At 40.0% G+C, this 18,296-nt stretch overlaps 1 protein-coding gene across 1 annotated transcript in view; it reads left to right on the plus strand.

Moving 5' to 3' along the window:
• The window catches only part of OSTF1 (osteoclast stimulating factor 1), a gene marked incomplete at its 5' end in the record, with an annotated part of 68,199 nt that overhangs the window by 11,293 nt on the left and 38,610 nt on the right, over positions 1–18,296 (plus strand). The gene's annotated exons all lie outside the window — the stretch shown is intronic.

Raw genomic sequence — 18,296 nt, forward strand, 5'->3', positions numbered from 1 at the left:
AGAGAGAGAGAGAGAGAGAGAGTGTGTGTGTGTGTGTGTGTGTGTATGTATGTGTGTGTGTGTGAGAGACAGAGAGACAGAGACAGAGAGAGACAGAAACAGAGAGAGGAGTCCTAGGTGGCTTTCTAGATTAAAACCTTCCAGGTTTTAACTAGCCTTTATGAAGTAATTATTTCATTTTATCTTCAGAACAAACCACCCTGGGATGAGGGAGAGAGGTGCTCTGACTATTCTTAATCTTGCAAATTGGGAAACGGGCAGAGAGTGGTTATAGGACTTGCCTCGAGTCAGTCACACAACTAGCAAGTGTTAGGCTGTATTTGAGCTCCCGCCTTGTGATTTCTGCCCCAGGACTTCATCCTCTATGTCCCCTAGTATTCTCTAACCTACTTTGGTCTCTGACCTTGTAACCTAACCTTCACTCTAGAGGCTACTAGCCCTATTAGATCATTTCACCAGCTCAGTATCATCTATCTGTCCTGTCACCCTTTGCTTTTTATTTTAAAATTTAATTTATTGAAAGTAATACTAAATGACCAGTGTATCTACTCCACCTCTAAAATCCTAAGATCCTGAGTATTAGTATTAATTGCTGTATTACATAATATTAATTACATTAGTAATTACATAAAATTAATTACATAGTATTAATATGCTGAATTACATAATATCAATTTTTGTGTCTTTTAATGCTAGACTAAAAGTTCCATAACTGTGCCTTACTTAATTTTGTGTGATGTCACTTTCCCTCCTTCCACCAATATTGAGTACAATACTCTGTATATAGTATATACTTAGTAAATATTTTTGATTAAATGAATAAAATATTTTCTCCCCTTCCCCCCCATTCACCCCATTCCTCTTCTTCACCTTCCAGTGAAGTTCGTTTGCCAGCAACCAGGTTTTGGGTTTTTTTTTTCCCCTTCTTTACCTTGTTCATTTGTGGATAAGTATCTCCTTGGTAAAAACCGTCCCTCTAGCCCAGGCTCTAGAATTCTAGAGTTTTCCATAAACCACAGTGTCTTTGTGACGAGGTCTGTGGTTGCTGATATTAGGATCCCCCTGCCTGAACCTAACGTCCTGGCCTACCATTGTTTGCTTGTGTATTCTCGTACTCTTTCAAACTTGGAGTATATGGCTAAGCATAGTTGAATCCTCCCCTCTCCAGGCTTTGCCAGCAGACTGGTGTCTTGGGTTTTGCACTGACCTTGAATTGAGGCCTTCTGTACTCAAATCTAATGGCATCCACTTTGCTATTCCTGCTGTCCTCCAGCCTATCTATCACCTTTTCTTGACCAGCTGGTCCTCAACTTTGATTGATCTGTCTTTTTGCTGCTGTTAGGGCTTTGGTTAATGACTAAAACTCTCAGTAATTCAGTCCCATTAGACTTTCATTCTGGAGTGTGTTGGTAAACATTTAACATCCTGCTACCTGCAAACCTGCATTATTAACATTTTCCATCACTTTAAGTCTGGACAGTCAACAAAACAACAAATCAAGCTCTGTTTTGTAGCATTTGCCAATTTCCTAGGTATAAATACTCACTGAAAATTTAACTATCCATCTCTTGAGTAGATAAGAGCTGGTTCCAGTAGTGTATTGAGTCATTCTGCTTTTACCTATCTTTCTGCTTCCCTTTAGCACTTTCAACTTTTAAAGATTCTACTCTGTAGAGGGCTCTGCTTATCATAACTGATAAGCTTTATTAAGAGTTAATTATTTTCCTTAACTGGTTGTCTTTATAATACTTTTTACCCTGAGACTCTGGAAGAAAAAATAACCTGACGTTAGAGGATTGATTCTCCGATGCCCTGACTGGCTAATGGGAAAGATGGCTCTGGAGTGGGAAACTCTACCAGCCTTTTCATCACACCACAGAGGCAATGTGCCTATGTTAGCACTGGCCGGTATAGTGGACCTTGTGTGATGTGTTGTCTTACTGTCATTCTTCTCTTGATATTTGGGGATGGAGTGGGGAAAGATGACAATTAAGTCTTCTTTCTCTTCAGTTTTCTGTTCATTCTCCTTCAGTCATTCTTCATATCAGTCAAACTGGACTGCTAGCTTTTCCTGGTACCAGAAACCCACCTGTGTGCCTTCGGGAGTGTCTTATCCACTCCTGTCCCTTCTCTGAAAGGAAAAGTCTCCTAAACTCTTCTTTGTAGAATTCCTAGCTTCCTCTAAAACAGAATTCAGGAACCACCTCCTAGGGAAGCCTTTCCTGACCACCCCACCCCCTCTTAGAGTGCTATGATGCTTACTAGAGTGCTAAAAAACACTTTTCCCCTCTTGTGATTGCTTGTATTATGTTGAGTCTGTTTATTTGTGCTGCAAGCATCTTGAGGGCTGGGACTGATTGGAGGGTTTGTATTTGTGTCTCTGATGCTTTGCACATAAGTAGCACTTTGAACTGAATCCTCACTAAAAAGCATTAATAGTGATTAAAGTTCTGCGTTTACCAGTGGCTAAAATGTCTTGTTGCTGAACAATTCAAATAGCTGAACAGCAAACAAAAAAAATAGTGTCTTCCTTCAAAATGTTCACAAAAATAATATAATTTAAGTTTCCCCTTTGCTTTCCTCCTCCCAATGGAAACCCTCAACTGTTCTGTGTGCATTAGTGTGCAAGCTCCTGGAAAGTAAAGATTGTTTCTTTGTATTTTTATTCCACTGCCTCCTCTTTTAATACCTCAGGCTCATATCTGTTGTTTGTGAGAATAGACCACCAAATCTGAAATGTTTGGTAGAAGAAAGCATGCTGGAAAGGAGATGTGGCTTCCTGTCATCCAGGCTCTGGAAGATTTACATTATATAGAATTTAGACTTGTGAAAATGATTGGCCTCAGTAGGTAATCTTTAAGAGAAAGGCAGTAGAAATGTATATCTGCATGTAAGTCAGTCTCTTTGAGGGAACCCAAAACACAAACTTGGGTGGACCCAAAATAAGACTTGGCTGTAGGGATTTTTTTTGGGGTGGATCCAAGACCTGGGGGAAACCAAAATTCTTTGCAGCCATCTCTGGCATTCCTGGAGAGTTACTGAGGGCAGGACGACATTCTGGGTTAAGACAATTTCTCTCTCTCTCTCTTTTTTTTTTTTTTTGCTTTTTGGAGGGCAATTGGGGTTAAGTGACTTGCCCAAAGTCACGTGGCTAGTAATTGTGTCTGAGGGCCGGATTTGAACTCAGGTCCTCCTGACTCCAGGGCCAGTGCTCTATTCACTGCCCCACCTAGCCGCCCCAAGACAATTTCTAAATCACATGAATTTGGATTTAAACATTATAAAAATAAATTTTCTGAACATTATAATGAAATGATAAATAATAATCCACATGCAGTGGATGCTTATTAAGTATTTATTGATTTATTGATCCTTAGAACAGCCCATTCAAATAATTTTCTTAAATCATTAGGCTCACAAAATTTTTGCTAACTTTCATAATCTGCTGCTGACCTCTTTTTTGCTACTCCCAGATCTCTAGGTTTAGTTGAATACAAACATGTGGCTGAACTAATAAGCACATTCAGGGTTTTCCCACAAGCCCAGAGTCCCATGATGACCAAAAAGGGAGAAGAAAAACCAGTCAGAGCATATTAAAAAATTAGTTCTGTTCTGATTTCACTTAGGTCAGTGCCTGTTTTTGGGGCTGCCCTAACTTAAGACCACAAGTGATGGTCTGAAGGAAATATATGGAGAGTTTCCACAAACACACAGATCCTCATGGAAACCTAACAATATTTTTTAGTGGTTTGGTCAAGATTCTTGGGACATTTACATTTGCAAAGTCTACAAAGTTGATGATTTATTTATAACTGTTCTTTTTTGGAGATGATTTCTAAGAACTGAGATAAGGTCTTAGTTCATGCAAATCGTCCATCCATATGCATTTCTTTCAGAATCACAGTCTTTGGTCTGCCTTAGTTAATGACAGACTGTGGTTTTAAACTAATTCTGTGCATCTTGCTGTTGAAGTTGCTTGATCTGTAGCCAGGAAGTACCTTAAGACTTCCCCTAGGAGTTATAGAAATAACTGCCACATTTTTCTATTTATTTGGGGACAGTCAGTCTACAAGCATTTATTAAATGTCTCCTGTATGCCTGGCCAGCACTATGCTAAGTTCTGGGAATGAAAAGAAAGGCAAAAAAAAAAAAACCCAAACCCCAACCCTAACAATGAAACAAACAACAAACCAGTCTCTGCCTTCAGTGAGCTCACAGTCTAATGGAGGTTATTGTTTTCACTGCCTCATTTTCTGAGACAACTCTGATGCCCCAAGAGTTTGGATTGGCATTAGAACTAGGATGGCAGGGAGGGCAATCACATTGTAACTCTTTGCTCTCCCCCCCTTCAAATTGTATATATAAAACTTCGTGAAATATCCAAGAGGCAGGATATTTCTTCCAAGGCAGGAGAGATTACAGAAATACAGTGTGTAACCCTAGGCATGTATGTGAAGGGGATTTGCTATTACCGTGTTTCCCCGATAATAAGACACTGTCTTATTATTTTTTTTGGACAGAAAAACACCAGAGGGCTTATTTTCAGGGGAGGGCTTATTTTAATGAACATTGACAGCAATTTTAATAAACAGGTAAATGTGAACAAAAAAATGTACCTTTATTCAATAATGAATTCAATAAAGAACAGGATGACTGCAGCTCACTGCTGCAGCTCTGATTGGATGCAGCTCGGAGTGCGGTGTGCGTTTCACTCTGGGGGGTGGGACGGTGCATACAGAGGGTACTATAATGTAGCGCAGGGGATCACCTTCACTATAGTAGCAATCTCAATAGAGCTTATTTTCGGGGGAGGGCTTATTTTAGAGGAATCTTACACAGTAAGGGGAGGGCTTATTTTCGGGATAGGTCTTATTATCGGGGAAACACGGTATGAAGTGATATGAAGGTAGAGTTTGAGTTTACTAATTGAGTGCCTAAGTCATTGCCCACATATAGGAGTGGAGAAAGGCAAAATGAATTTCCTTCATACCCTAGAGCAGACCTGCACATTTTGGCAGTAGGTAGGGGCCAAAATTAAAATAGGCTAAACTTGGGGAGGCTAGGTAGTGCAGTAAATAGAGCACTGGCCCTGGAGTCAGGAGGATCTGAATTCAAATTTGACCTCAGACACTTAACACTTACTAACTGTGGGACCTTGGGCAAGTCACTTAACCCCACTTGCCCTCCAAAAAGCAAAAAAAAAAAAAATAAAGTTATTAAAACAATAAGCTAAACTTCTTTGGGCCATAGATGGTTTTTAGCAGCTCACTTTCTAAGTAAATATATAATTAATACTTAAAACTATTTTGCAAATAAACCACATAAAAAAGGAGAAATTTCAATTAATATCAATTAATTATATTTATTACTTAATATTATTTATCATGAAATCACATTAATGTTAAAAAATTACTTTGACAAGTGGTACAAGTTTTTTTTTGTCTTTATTAACTTCTTTACTTACTTTTAGTTTACAAGATTCAGTTCCACAATCCCTTGAGTTTCAAATTCTCTCCCCTTCCCTCTCCATCCCCCGCCCCCCATCCATGGTGGCATGCAATCAAGTATAGGATCTGCAAATACATTAGACATTAGTCATGTTATAAAGAAGGATTTTAACGGATGGAATGAACAATGGGAAAGAGGAAACAAAACCAAACAAGAAAAAGAAAGAGCAGGTAGTTTGCTTCAATCTGGATTCAAACTCAGTTCTTTCTCTGGATGTAGACATCTCTTTCCATCATGAGTCTTTTGGACTTGACTTATAGCCCTTCATTTCTGAGAAGAGTACAATCTATCAAAGTTGGTCATCACACATATGTTGTGTCTGTAATTGTATACAGATTTCTCCTGGCTATACTCTTCTCACTCAGCATCAAGTTTTCGTATAAGCCTCTCCAGGTAAATATGAAGTCCATCTGCTCCTCATTTCTTATAGCACAATAGTATTCCATTACATTCATATACCACAACTTGTTTAGCCATTCCCCAATTGATGGGCATCCCCTTGATTTCCAATTCTTTGCCTCCACAAAAAGAGCTGCTACAAATATTTTTGTAGTATGGGTCTTCCTCCCGCTTCTATGATCTCTTTGGGATACAACCCTAGAAGTGGTATTGCTGAGTCAAAGGGTATGCAATTATTTATAGCCCTCTGGGCATAGTTCCAGATTGTTTTCTAGAATGGTTGAATCAGTTCACAACTCCACCAACAATGCATTAGTGGTACAAGTGTTAATACATTTTTTAGGTTTTTTTTTTTTACTGTTTACATTTAGTAACAAGGGAAAACTACTCCTCTCAGACTAGAGAGACTGGTGATGGTTGGTTGCCGAAGGTCATGTGACAAACAGGAGAGTATGCAGAGGCAACCACGCACCAAGTTACATGACAGGCACTGTAGTGACTAGGGGAAGGTGGGTTCAGTGGGCATGGACAGAATACTCATTACATCTTAACTTTCTTTTACATCCTCTACATTTTTTGCAGGGTGCCTGAAATCCTTTGGTGGGCCACAACTGGCCCTCAGGCTCTGTGTTGTGCAGGCCAGCCCTAGGGGGTTACTTCAGGTTGGGGAAGCCCTGAAAAACTCCCAGTTATGTGTTCCAGGTCTGAATAAAGCTTTAGAGAACCAACAGGGTGTAACTCATGCAGCGCTTGACTTGAAGTCAGAAGGAACTGGCTTTAGATACAGCTGCTCTATGGAAGTATGGCCATGTTCCTTCTCTGTAAGCTGTAGGTAATGGTACCTGTGATACCACCGCGGGCTTTTGTGAGGATCAAATGTGAGTGTATATGAAGGGATACACGAGGGTTGTGAATGTCAGCATCATCATTGTTACCACTGTCCTGAGGTCATCCCAGAGAAGTGATCTTTACAATAATTAATTTAGTTTTCACATTCACTTCCGTAAGATTTTGAATTTTGAATTTTCTCCCCCATCCTCTCCTCCCCTCTCCCCAACATGGCCTGCAGTCTGATATAGGCTCTATTTACACATTCATATTAAACCTATTTTCACATTAGTCATGATGTAAAGAAGCATTAGAACCAATGGGGGGAACCAAGAGAAAGCCAGAGAAGCAGTTTGACTCAGGATGGTTCCTTTTAGCTTTGGGACTTCCCAGGGATCCTTGTGGACTTTCAGGTGTTCTCCAGAGCCAAGCTGATTTCTCTTCTGCCTCTTTTACTCTTCCCTTTTCTCTCATGTTTTTCAGGGTTAGAAAGGGTTTCCTTTACTCCTTACCCCAACTCTCAATAGCTGTGGACTAGAGAAAGCTTTGTACACCCTCTTGTGACATTCAAAAAAGCGTTCAGAACTATCCGGTGGGTTTTGAGGAGTGATCTGAGTGGTGCCCAGTAGGCCTAAATGCTAAAAGACTGTAGTTGTTTTTTAGGGCATAGAATCAGAGCTAGAAGAGACCTTAGAAGCCATGTCTTCCTCATTTTACAGATGAAGAAACTAAGGCTCAGAAGTTTTCCAACTTGCTTATGGTCACTCATCTAGTGTCAGAGATAGAATTCAAACTTGGTTCTTTTCTCTGAGCCCACCACCCTACCCAAACTGCCTCTCTGATATAGAGGAATACTGTATCCAGCATAAATAAAAATCATTAGTTTTGAAATTGACATTCCATTAGAATTCATTATGTTAAAATGTTTCAGATTTTCCTTTTATCAATTCACTTATTACAGTAAAAGTTTAGTCAGAATATCTTACCAAGCAATAGTAACAAAATATAAGCTCCAGGGATTCGCCTTTTGCTTTTTTTATGTGTGTCCCTAGCACTTAGCAGAGTGCCTGGAAACAAGTAATTCTTTAATACTTGTAGCAGTTTTATTCAATCTTTTCCAGAAGAACAGTTAGTATTCCTTTTTTTTTCTAAACTCTTAGAAACCCAACCCTAAACACAGATATCAGGAAAATGTGGGTATTTAAATAAACTACCTTCTAATGGTTTGTTCCCCTCTCCTTCTGCTCTATTCCCCCCCCCCCAAAAAAAAAATTAAAAGAGTGCAAGGATTGTAAACTGATATTACTAAGGGCATTTCCATGATGTTTTGTGGTAGTGACATGATTGGTCTGCTGTGCTAGCTTGAAATCATGGATGGTCGAGCTTTCTACCTAAGGAGAAGAATAGATACGGTGCTGCTTCTAATTTGATAGCCAGAAAGAGAAAACTAAGCATAAAATGAATGAATGAGTAAGTAAGTCTGCACAGGATGATGGTAGTTGGGGAAGATGCTGGAATGGAAGCAGAATACCCTTTGAAATTTGGCAAAAATATTTATAGCAGCTCTTTTTGTGGTGGCTAAGAATTGGAAATTGAGGGGATGCCCATCAATTGGGGAATGGCTGAGCAAGTTGTGGTATATGATTGTGATGAAATACTATTGTGCTGTAAGAAATGACAAGGGGGAATGGGTTCAGCAAAATTTGGAAACATTTAATGCTGATGCAAAATAAAAGTAGTATTGTAAGGATAATCAACAGTGAAATTCTTATGATCCGCGACAGTTCCAAAGGACTCATGGTGCAAACAGTGCTATTCATCTCTAGAGAGAGAAGCGATCAACTCTGAGTACAGATTAAAGCATCTTTTTCACTTGATTTTTCTTGCCTTTTTTTTTTTGACAACACTGCTGAATGTTTGTATGTATAAAATGGGTATCATATTGTTTGCCTTTTCAGTGGGTGGTGGAAGGCCCGGAGGGAAGTAGAAAATTTGGAACTGAAAATTTTTTAAAATGAACATTAAAAAAAATATTGCCAGAGTGATAGACACAGCATGGTATAGTGGAAATTAAATAGCTCAGAAGTTCAATGACTTGTTATGTGATCACACAACCAGTAACCACCACCCTGATTAAAATGGTGAATTGGCATGAAACCTTCCCTAGAGGTCTTCTGTTAAAATAATTGCTTGCATATTGAAGGAAAGGGCAAACAAATATTTTATTTCTGGCTTAAAGGAGGGTATCTTACCAGATGGCTTGTAGAAATCGAAGATTTTAGATTTCCTGTTAGGTTCCTAGAAGTAGGTTTTCTGAATCTTTGGTAGTTTGAGCTGTTTAAAAACAAACAAACAAACAAAAACCTTCAGAGGGTGGCATTGATTGATGAGATCCTTCTGTTACATGGGAAGTTAGAATTTGAAAGGCCTGTTCTCTGAAGTGTAAGGCACAAGAAGCTATTGATTATCCTTGCCTCAGTTTTCAAAGTATTTTTTTTTCTTTCCTCACCCATGACTCTAGTCTCAACTTTTGTCATTTTGTTAATGCTTCTCACTAAATCACATTGTCTGGGCTCTACCACAATTTACTGAATAAAGTAAAACTCTTATAAATCTCTTCATAGGACACTCTACTCATACCCCTTATGCACATTAATCAGCTCATAAATATTTTATTGAATGTCTTCAGTGTGCTCAGCACTGTGATATACAGTCTGTGTCTCTGGTTTTTACATAAAGTGTTATTCTTGTCTCTCTGTTACTTCCCTGCTTCAAGCTATGTGACCTTGGATAAGTCACTTAATCTCTGCCTCAGTTTCCTCAACTGTAAAATGGGGATAATAATAGCACCCACCTCCCAGAGTTGCTGTAAGGCTCAAAGGAGATATTTGTAAAGCCCTTAGCACACTGCCTGTCACATAGTAGGCACTATATAAATGCTGACTGTTACAATTATTATTACTTTAAAAGGGGATTCAATATAAAATCTTAAAAAGGGATACCATAAATAAGTTTTAAAGAATTCAATTCAGTCAACACTTATTATGCTCCTACTGAATCCAAGCGTTATGCTAATCAATCAATAAATATTTAATAATAATTATTATTATAGGGGTGGCTACGTGGTGCAGTGAGTAAAGTGCCGGCCCCGGAGTCAGGAGGACCCGAGTTCAGTTCCAGCCTCAGACACTTAACACCCATACACACAAAAAAACTAGCCCTGTAAACTTGGGCAAGTTACTTAAACCCAATTGCCCTCCAAAAGGCAAAAAAAAATTATTGTAACTAGCATTTATAGAGTTTACTATATACCAGGCAGTTGTGTTAAGTGTTTTACAATTGTTTTCTTGCTAGAGTCTCACAACAACCCTGGGAGGTAGGTTCTATTATCATTTCCATTTTACAGATGGGGAAACTAAGGCAAACAGGTTAAGTGACATATCCAGGGTCACATAGCTAGTAAGTGTCTGCCACAGGATTTGAACTCAGGTCTTCTTAACTCCAGACCTAGCAGTCTATCCACTGTTGCCGCCTAATTGCGTACTCTGTACCAGGCACTGTGCTCAGCACTAGGACAGTGAAGTGAAACCGTGTCTGTTATCGAGGAGCCTGCTTTTCCCTTTGAAGGTCAGTTTGTCACAGATGGGAAGGAGGTGGATGGGCCTAAGCCATGTTGTGGACATAGTAGTAGTTACACAGCCAAGTTGTTAAGGCACAAAAGAGGGCAAAAGACAGTCAAGGAGTTTACAATATAATGGGGGAGACGACAAGCAAATAAAGCTATGTACGGGATAAATGGGAACTGATCAATAGAGGTAAGGCATCAGAATTAAGAAGGATTGACAAGAGGTGGCTAGGTGTTGCAGTGAATGGAGCACTGGCCCTGGAGTCAGGAGGACCTGAGTTCAAATTTGGCCTCAGACACTTAATAACACTTACTACCTGTGTGACCCTTGGGCAAGTCACTTAACTCCAATTGCCCAGCCTTCCTCCTTCCAAAAAGCAAAAAAAAAAAAAAAAGATTGAGAAAGACTTCCTGTAAAAGATGAGATTTTATTTTTTAAATTTTATTTATTTTAAAGCAATTGGGGTTAAGTAACTTGCTCAAGGTTACAAGGCCAGTTATTTCTGGGTGGGTGCTAAGTATCTGAGCCCGGATTTGATCCAGGTCATCCCGACTCTGGAGCTGATGGTCTTACTCTCTGAGCCACCTGGCCGGCCCAAAGATAAGATTTTAGATGGAGCTTGAAGGAAGCCAGGGATGCCAGGAAGCATGGGTGAGGAAGGTGAGCGTTACAGGCATGGGGGACAGCAAGAGAACATGCTCTTGGATGAAAGAGAGGAAGTCTTGTTCATGGAACAGCAAGGGGACCAATGTCACTGAATCTAAGAGTATGTACTGGGGTGTATGTAAAGAAGCAACTTGGTGGCTTAGTGGTAGAGTGCCAGGCTTGGAGTCAGGAAGACTCGTCTTCCTGAGGTCAAATATGGCCTCAGACACTTACTAGCTGTGTGACCCTGGTCAAGTCACTTCACCGTGTTTGCCTCAGTTTCCTCATCTGTAAAATGAGCTGGAGAAGGAAATGGTAAACTACTACAGTATGTTTGCCAAGAAAACCCAAAGTGGGGTCACGGGAGTTTGATATGACTGAAACAACTCAACAAAAATTACAGAGTAGAATATAAGAAGACTGGAAAGGCAAGGGGATAGGTTAAGAAGGACTTCGAACACCAAAAAGAAGGTTCAGATACTTGAAGAAAGCTCTTATGTCCCCGGAGTCTTTCCTTTTCCAGCCTAAAAATCACTTGTTTGCTTATCTTAATATGGCATGATCTTAAGGCCTCTCAAGAAGGTGGTAAGGTGGTCACCCACTTCCAAACTCTCAGCTTATTAATGTCCTTCCTAAAATGTGATACCTCAAACTGTGATATTCCAATTGTGCTTTGAGCAGGAAAGAATATAATAGGACTATCACCTCCCTTCTCCTGGCTTCTCAACTAATCCTAAAATTGCATTAGATTTTTTGGCTGCCATGTCTTAATACTGGTTTATATTCAGCTCAAAAGTACACTAGATCTCCCAGATCCTCAAACCCAAAGTAAAAGACTCCTTTTTTGGGGTTCAAATCTATGATTTTGCCCCCTGTAGGGAATTCCTGCTGTGGAAACCTCTTCCACTGGTGTAGATTGGCAACTCTAATCTTAGAATATTTCCTGGGGCTAATGAGAGGTAAATGACTTCAATTAGGTCATTCTATGGTAAGTATCAGACCCCTGATTTGGATCCATCTTGGACTCCAAAAGGACCAGGAAGCATGACTATGGTGATTAAGATGAGTATAAAAGAAGGAGCTGAGTTTATATTCTGTTCGTACCATTTGGATTGGTAGCTTAACCTTTTGTGTGACTTTGGACAAGTCACTTAACCTCCCTGGGCCTCAGTTTCCTATTTTGTAAAATGAGGGGTTTGTATTAGATGACCTCTAAGGTGCATCCTTTGCTCTTGTGGCTCTGTGCATTCTACCCACACAGATGCCACCTTTTCTGTGATGTAATAGACAGAAAAGCCAAAAATCATTTCCCTGAAGGCAACCTGGTTAAGCCTCTTTAGGCTTACTGAAGTTGGACCTTTGTGTGGAGTACATCTGTACTCCAAACCCATACTTAAGAACTTTGCAACTTGCAATGCTTGTATTTCCACTGGTAGTGCCCCTTGAAAACTCAGGATCACTTCTAAGATGTGATGAAGGGTCAGAGGGAGACTATAGTGGATTGGATTTTATCCTGTCCATTGCAAATAATTGCCAAATCTCTAGCCCCTTCGTTTTCCTAGAGCTATAGCCTCCCCCCATCTCTGATTCCTTGTCGGAGTCTTGCCAGTGCCTTAAGCTAGGTCCTTGAAGCATCGAATAGACATGATAGTGTCTTCAACAGCAAAAGGAGTGGGTGACAATATATAGAGAGAATATTATTCTTACAGATTTTTAAAACTTAAAAAAATGTTTCTTTGAGTACTAAAAATGCATCAATCCTACACATATTTACCAATGTTACCTACTTCTTGACCATCCTTGGGTTTTTTTTTCCCCTTTCTTTCCCTCTATACTAAGGCTACTAGAAGAAGTTATTTATTTGTCTAGAAAATATTTTGTTTCCAAGAAAATCTAACCAGAGGCCATTTTTTAGCTTTGTTTCCTTTATACCTTTTTCCTGACTTTTAAACGCTGAGCATATTGGCAAATCTTTATGGTTGATTTGACTTATTAATGTCTAAAGGGTCATGTTACAGATTACAGGGACTTCTAGGGACTAGAAAAATCAGTAGAGGGAAATACAAGTAATAATAGTTTTAGATTTTCATGAAGTTTATTTTTGGTGGGAGAACTCACCATGTATTATTAACAGTATATTCATTTTCTCAGCATGGTAGTAATGTGATGAGTGGTGAGAGAAGGTTAATGGGAATGACTGCAGAGTCATCTAGAGGGACACTGAAAATGTGAGAGGTAGGATTTTTAATATGTATGATGGGAAAATGTATTCTTTTTAATGCACTGCTCTCATCCTGTCACTGCTACATAAAAATGTTCAGTGATTTCTCCATTGCTTGCTGAATAAAATATATTGTATTGAATCTTTCACTCAAGGTCCCCTTCAGTTTGGCTCCAGCCTTACAGGAACAGATCCGTCTCATATTACACATCTTCATGCTGTCAGCATAATTTTCCAAGATGATTGTGCCCTCTAACCATTGTAGTTTTCTTACTTGGGTGCTACGCCAGGTGGGCAGGTGACCCAGCATTCTTAATGATTATGCCAGTTGGGGGAAAGGCAGATCCTGCCAAGTTGAAAAGAAGCCTAGTGATGTCTGGGGTTTGAGAGCCCCCTGAGCTAAGCCCACACAAGCACATTCTCAAAGGGCTGGCTGCGTATCTTTCCCCCCATAGAAACTCTATTATATGGGGAGGCATTCTGCAGTAGAAAGTGTACCACAGAAGCAGAATTCTGGATGCTTGATATATTGAAGTAACTACAGATTTGGAACAGAGTTTCTTTTTCAAATGGTTATTTTAAGTCCATATGTGACTTAGAAACCCACCAAAGCAAATGGAGGGTGATAGTATAACTTGATAATAGTACTGAAGAAATTTCTTCTGAGCTGTTATAATACATTCTCTGATACATAGGGCCAGAATTTAAGCCTCTCATCTTCTTACAGGGGACACATTTATAGGGACAAGGTCAAAAGTAAGGGGTGGGGTGTGTGTGTGTGTGTGTGTGTGTGTGTATGTGTGTGTGAGAGAGAGAGAGAGAGAGAGAGAGAGAGAGAGAAAGAGAGAGAGAGAGAGAGAGAGAGAGAGAGACAGAGACAGAGATAGAGGGACAATGAGTGAGAGATACAGCAAGAGAGAGAAATAAAGAGAGAGAGGAAGAGAGAGAAAGATGAATGGAAGATATGGGAGAGGAAGAATTCTAAGAAGGGTAGAGGATAAGAAAGGAAGAGAAAGAAAACACGTTTGGTTTAGGAATAGCAAAAGGAATTGAATATCTGCCCTATTAATAGTGAAATCAGCAGGTATGTATTAAGTGACTCCTATAGGAGGCATGACACATATGTTATGGAAGCAACAGACATGAGTCCAGACAGACTTGGGGAGACGGTGGATGATAAAATGGCCTGGTGCACTGTGGTCCATGGGATCATGAAAGAGTCGGACATGACTGAGAAACTGAATAAAACAAAACCTTTGGAGTCATTGGAGATCCTGGAACTGGATAAAACAAACTCTTCTCCCCCTTCCCACCTCCTCCCTCCAGGAGCTTCAGTTCTCTTAGAGGAGATGACAGGTCCACATGTATGAAACAATATACCAAGTTAATACAAGGTAATTTCTTGGAAGGGGATCTAGCAACTGAGCAGATCCTGTAAGAATTGAGGCCTGGGCTGTTTTGAAGTGAACTGAGGATTCTGGAAAGTGGAGGTGATGAGGGAGTGCAGGCGAGGCTTGGCACAGGACCACAGCACAGAGCCAGGAGATGGAAGGTTCTGTTATTTGGAACTGCAAGGAGACCAGTATGACTGTACTGAATGAAGGGTATGTGAGGGGGAAACTATATAATAAGCTTAGGGAGGTAGGGTGGAACCAGGAAGTGGTTTCAGAGGAGTTATTTAAATACTTGGGGAGTTTTTATTTGTTTTTGTTTTTTGGGGGATGGTGTGGTCAGATTTGTGTGATATACATTTGGTAACTGTGGACAGTGGATTGGAGATTGTAAGTGAAATGATGGAAATTTCAGTGTGGAGAGGAATCTTAGAAATCTCATAGTCAGAATATCATCTCTTTAGAGGTAAAAAGGAACCTTAGAAATCTCCTAAACCCAACCACACCTAGAGAGGTTAAGGGGTTACCCAAGGTCATTCAGGCAGAAAGTCTAATCCTTATGAATACGGAAACTGAGGCTCAGAGTCTGAAGTCACTTAGGGAGTGGATTAGCTGAGACAGAATGTTTACTTTTTACTAATTCCAGAGCTTCCTAGTTTTTCTCCTAAGAAGTACCCTTCAAGGCTCCCAGTTTTTTTTTTAAGCTGGACATCCTTGTAATTTACCCTTCCTCTTGTTGAAACAAATATCACTTTAGATTCCCCTTTTATGCCCTTCTCTTACAGGTTGGCTTTACAGAGACCCAAAATCACAGGGTCATGGATTTAAGACTGGAAGGGGACTTCAGAGACCCTTTTGTCTGAATCCCTCATTTTATTTTATTTTTGAAGGGGGGAAGGCAGGGCAATTGGGGTTAAGTGACTTGCCCAAGATCACACAGCTAGTAAGTTTGTCAGGTGTCTGAGGCTGGATTTGAACTCAGGTCCTCCCGACTCCAGGGCTGGTGCTCTATTCTCTGTGCCCCCTAACTGCCCTTTGAATCCCAAGGCTTGGAGAATTTAGTTGACTTTGCCAAGGTGATGTAGCTTATGAGTAGCAGAACCAGGATTTGAATTCAGTTTCTCTCACTTCACATCTAATCTACTGTTTACTGTACCCCCTCTCAAATGGAGACTGTCGGGGGTGATGAATAACCTAAGTTTCCATACTGGGACTCCATCCATCTCATCAAGAGGCATCTGACAAAACTGCTAAGCATCTGAATTCTTCCAGGAAGGAAGACTTTTGTGCCTTTCCATGCTCCCTGATTCCCAAAGTGAGGCTTGTTCTGTTGCTTGGCTTTCTCACTTAATCAAGCTTTTACGTGTTTTCATTTGAAGACCAATTAATCACTGCACATTTATTAAGGGCTTACTATATGCCAGGCACTTTGCTTGGCACTGGTAGTACAGATACAAAGAATGAAACAATTTCTACTCATAAGGAGCGTGTTTTCTAATGGGAGAGGCAAGCACAAATACAAGGATATACAAAATAAAGTTTATACATATGTATGTGACCATCTACACACACACTCCTTATATACACGTAATCTGTCTATAACATATACACAGAACACACCAAGTAGTTAAACACAAAGTTATGACAGAATTTTGGCAGGAAGCTTTTCTTTGAAATTCTGAGTCCCTTTTTTTGTCTTTTTAAAGTCTGAGAGCAAAAAGAAGACAAATTTATTACATCTCAGTATATGAAAGCGACTGTTTAAATATCAAAGAATTGCAGAATGGTACCCCAAACTCTAGGGCAAGGGAGGCAAAAAAAGGGAAGTTTTAAATAGCTCACTGTTAATGAAACAGTATCCTTTTGTCAGAAAACACTAGTCACTTATTTAAAAAGAGGCAAAGCCCTCCAGTAGTGCTGATGCAATTAAGAAATGTTTCAAATTACTAACTTTGGCGGGGGAGGTGATAGAAATGTTCTGTCCATTGTCAGAACTTTTCTTTTAAAATTTGTAATTGATTCTAAACATCTGGTTTTACTCATATTGATTTCATTGATTTCAGGATCCATGTCTCTGAATATAGGTATTTTACATGTTTCTAAAACTCTTGCCTGCTACTGATTTGATAACATCAGTTCCTTGTCAAGGCATGCAGTTTCTTTTTGTAACTTCCAAAAGAACTGGGTTTTTGTGGTATGAAATAATTATAAATCCAAGGGAGCAGATTGGTCTCTTGCTTCATCATTACATTTGATGGGAGCTGTAATCCATCAAAGCTCAGGGGAGCCATGTTGGGCCAACATTGTACAGCTGTTTCCTCTAACTTAGTAATAGAAAGGGTGGCCTTGATTTTTAATTATCGTTAGTTGGACAGTGTTCTGTGAGAAAGAAAACATCCTGTTTCATCATGCAAATGCACATGTATTTTTTGGGAGGGCAGAGTGAGGTGGGAGTGGAGGTGGTATGGACCTTTCACACAAACTCCCTCCACTGATTGTCAGTAATTAATAATCATAGAGAGTGACAGGGGCTGAGTTGATTTGCCTATGGTGACACAGCTAGATAATGCAGTAGATGGTGTATCATGCCTGGAGGCAAGAAGATCCATCTTCCTGAGTTCAAATCTGGCCTCAGACACTTACTTGCTGTGCGATCTTGGGCAAGTCACTTCACCAGGTTTGCCTCAGTTTCCTCACCCGAAAAATGAGCTAGAGAAGGAAATGGCGAACCACTGCAGCATCTCTGCCAAGAAAACCCCACTTGAGGTCATGAAATGTCAGACATGACTGAAAACAACTAAACAGCAACAAAACTAAACAGCCAGTAAGAGTCAGGTTAAGTCTTGAATCTAGTGTTTGCTGAATCTAAGCCTGGCTATCTACCCACCATACTTTGTATGTTTAATGGCATATTTTAACCATGTTGGGAAAGCATTCTTTTGATAGGGAGTTAGGCTGAACTCCTTGAGAATATTTAATAAATGCTTATTGACTAAGTATTTTTAGATAATTTGTACATCAACAACAAATTATACAGTACTTAGAGCTTCATTAAAAGTCTATTGAGGTAGGTAGTATGAGTATCATTACCCCTATTTCATAGTTGAAGAAACTGAGGCTCCCAGAGTGCTTCCTCTATCCTTACACACCTGGGTCGGGTGGAACCAGGATGTGATAGACTTTAAATGCCAGAGGATACTTTACTTGATCCTAAAGACCAGTATTTTTTAAATACCAGTATTGTCCCAATGATGTTAAATGGCTAAAACATAATCATAACAGTCATATCAGAATCAAAATTGTGAGTGACTCAAAGGGACATAAAACAGAGTGGCACGATTAGGTGGTAGCCTGTTCTAGTGGTGACTTGGGGTGTGGATAGACGTGCATGACCTTGAGGTGAGCAGTCCCATCTTGAGAGTGAGGGGGTGGAGAATGGGAGTATGTTTCACCACCTACAATAAAATATAAAAAGAACTAGTGAAAGGTCTTCTAGTTGTTTTGTCCTGTGTTCTCAAAGAGAGAGCCACAGCAACAGGAGGTGATGCCCTGACATGCAAGTGAATTATATTTAAGTGAGAGAGGGCTCTGCAAAGTCACCAGCTTTGGGCAGCCAGGTGGCTCAGCAAGTAAGAGCACCAGCTCCAGTGTCGGGATGACCTGGGGATCAAATCTGGG

This window comes from Petaurus breviceps, unplaced genomic scaffold (assembly GCF_028583685.1).
Source record: "Petaurus breviceps papuanus isolate PSGF00001 unplaced genomic scaffold, PetGlider_PUasm1.0 175, whole genome shotgun sequence".
NCBI lineage: Eukaryota > Metazoa > Chordata > Mammalia > Diprotodontia > Petauridae > Petaurus > Petaurus breviceps.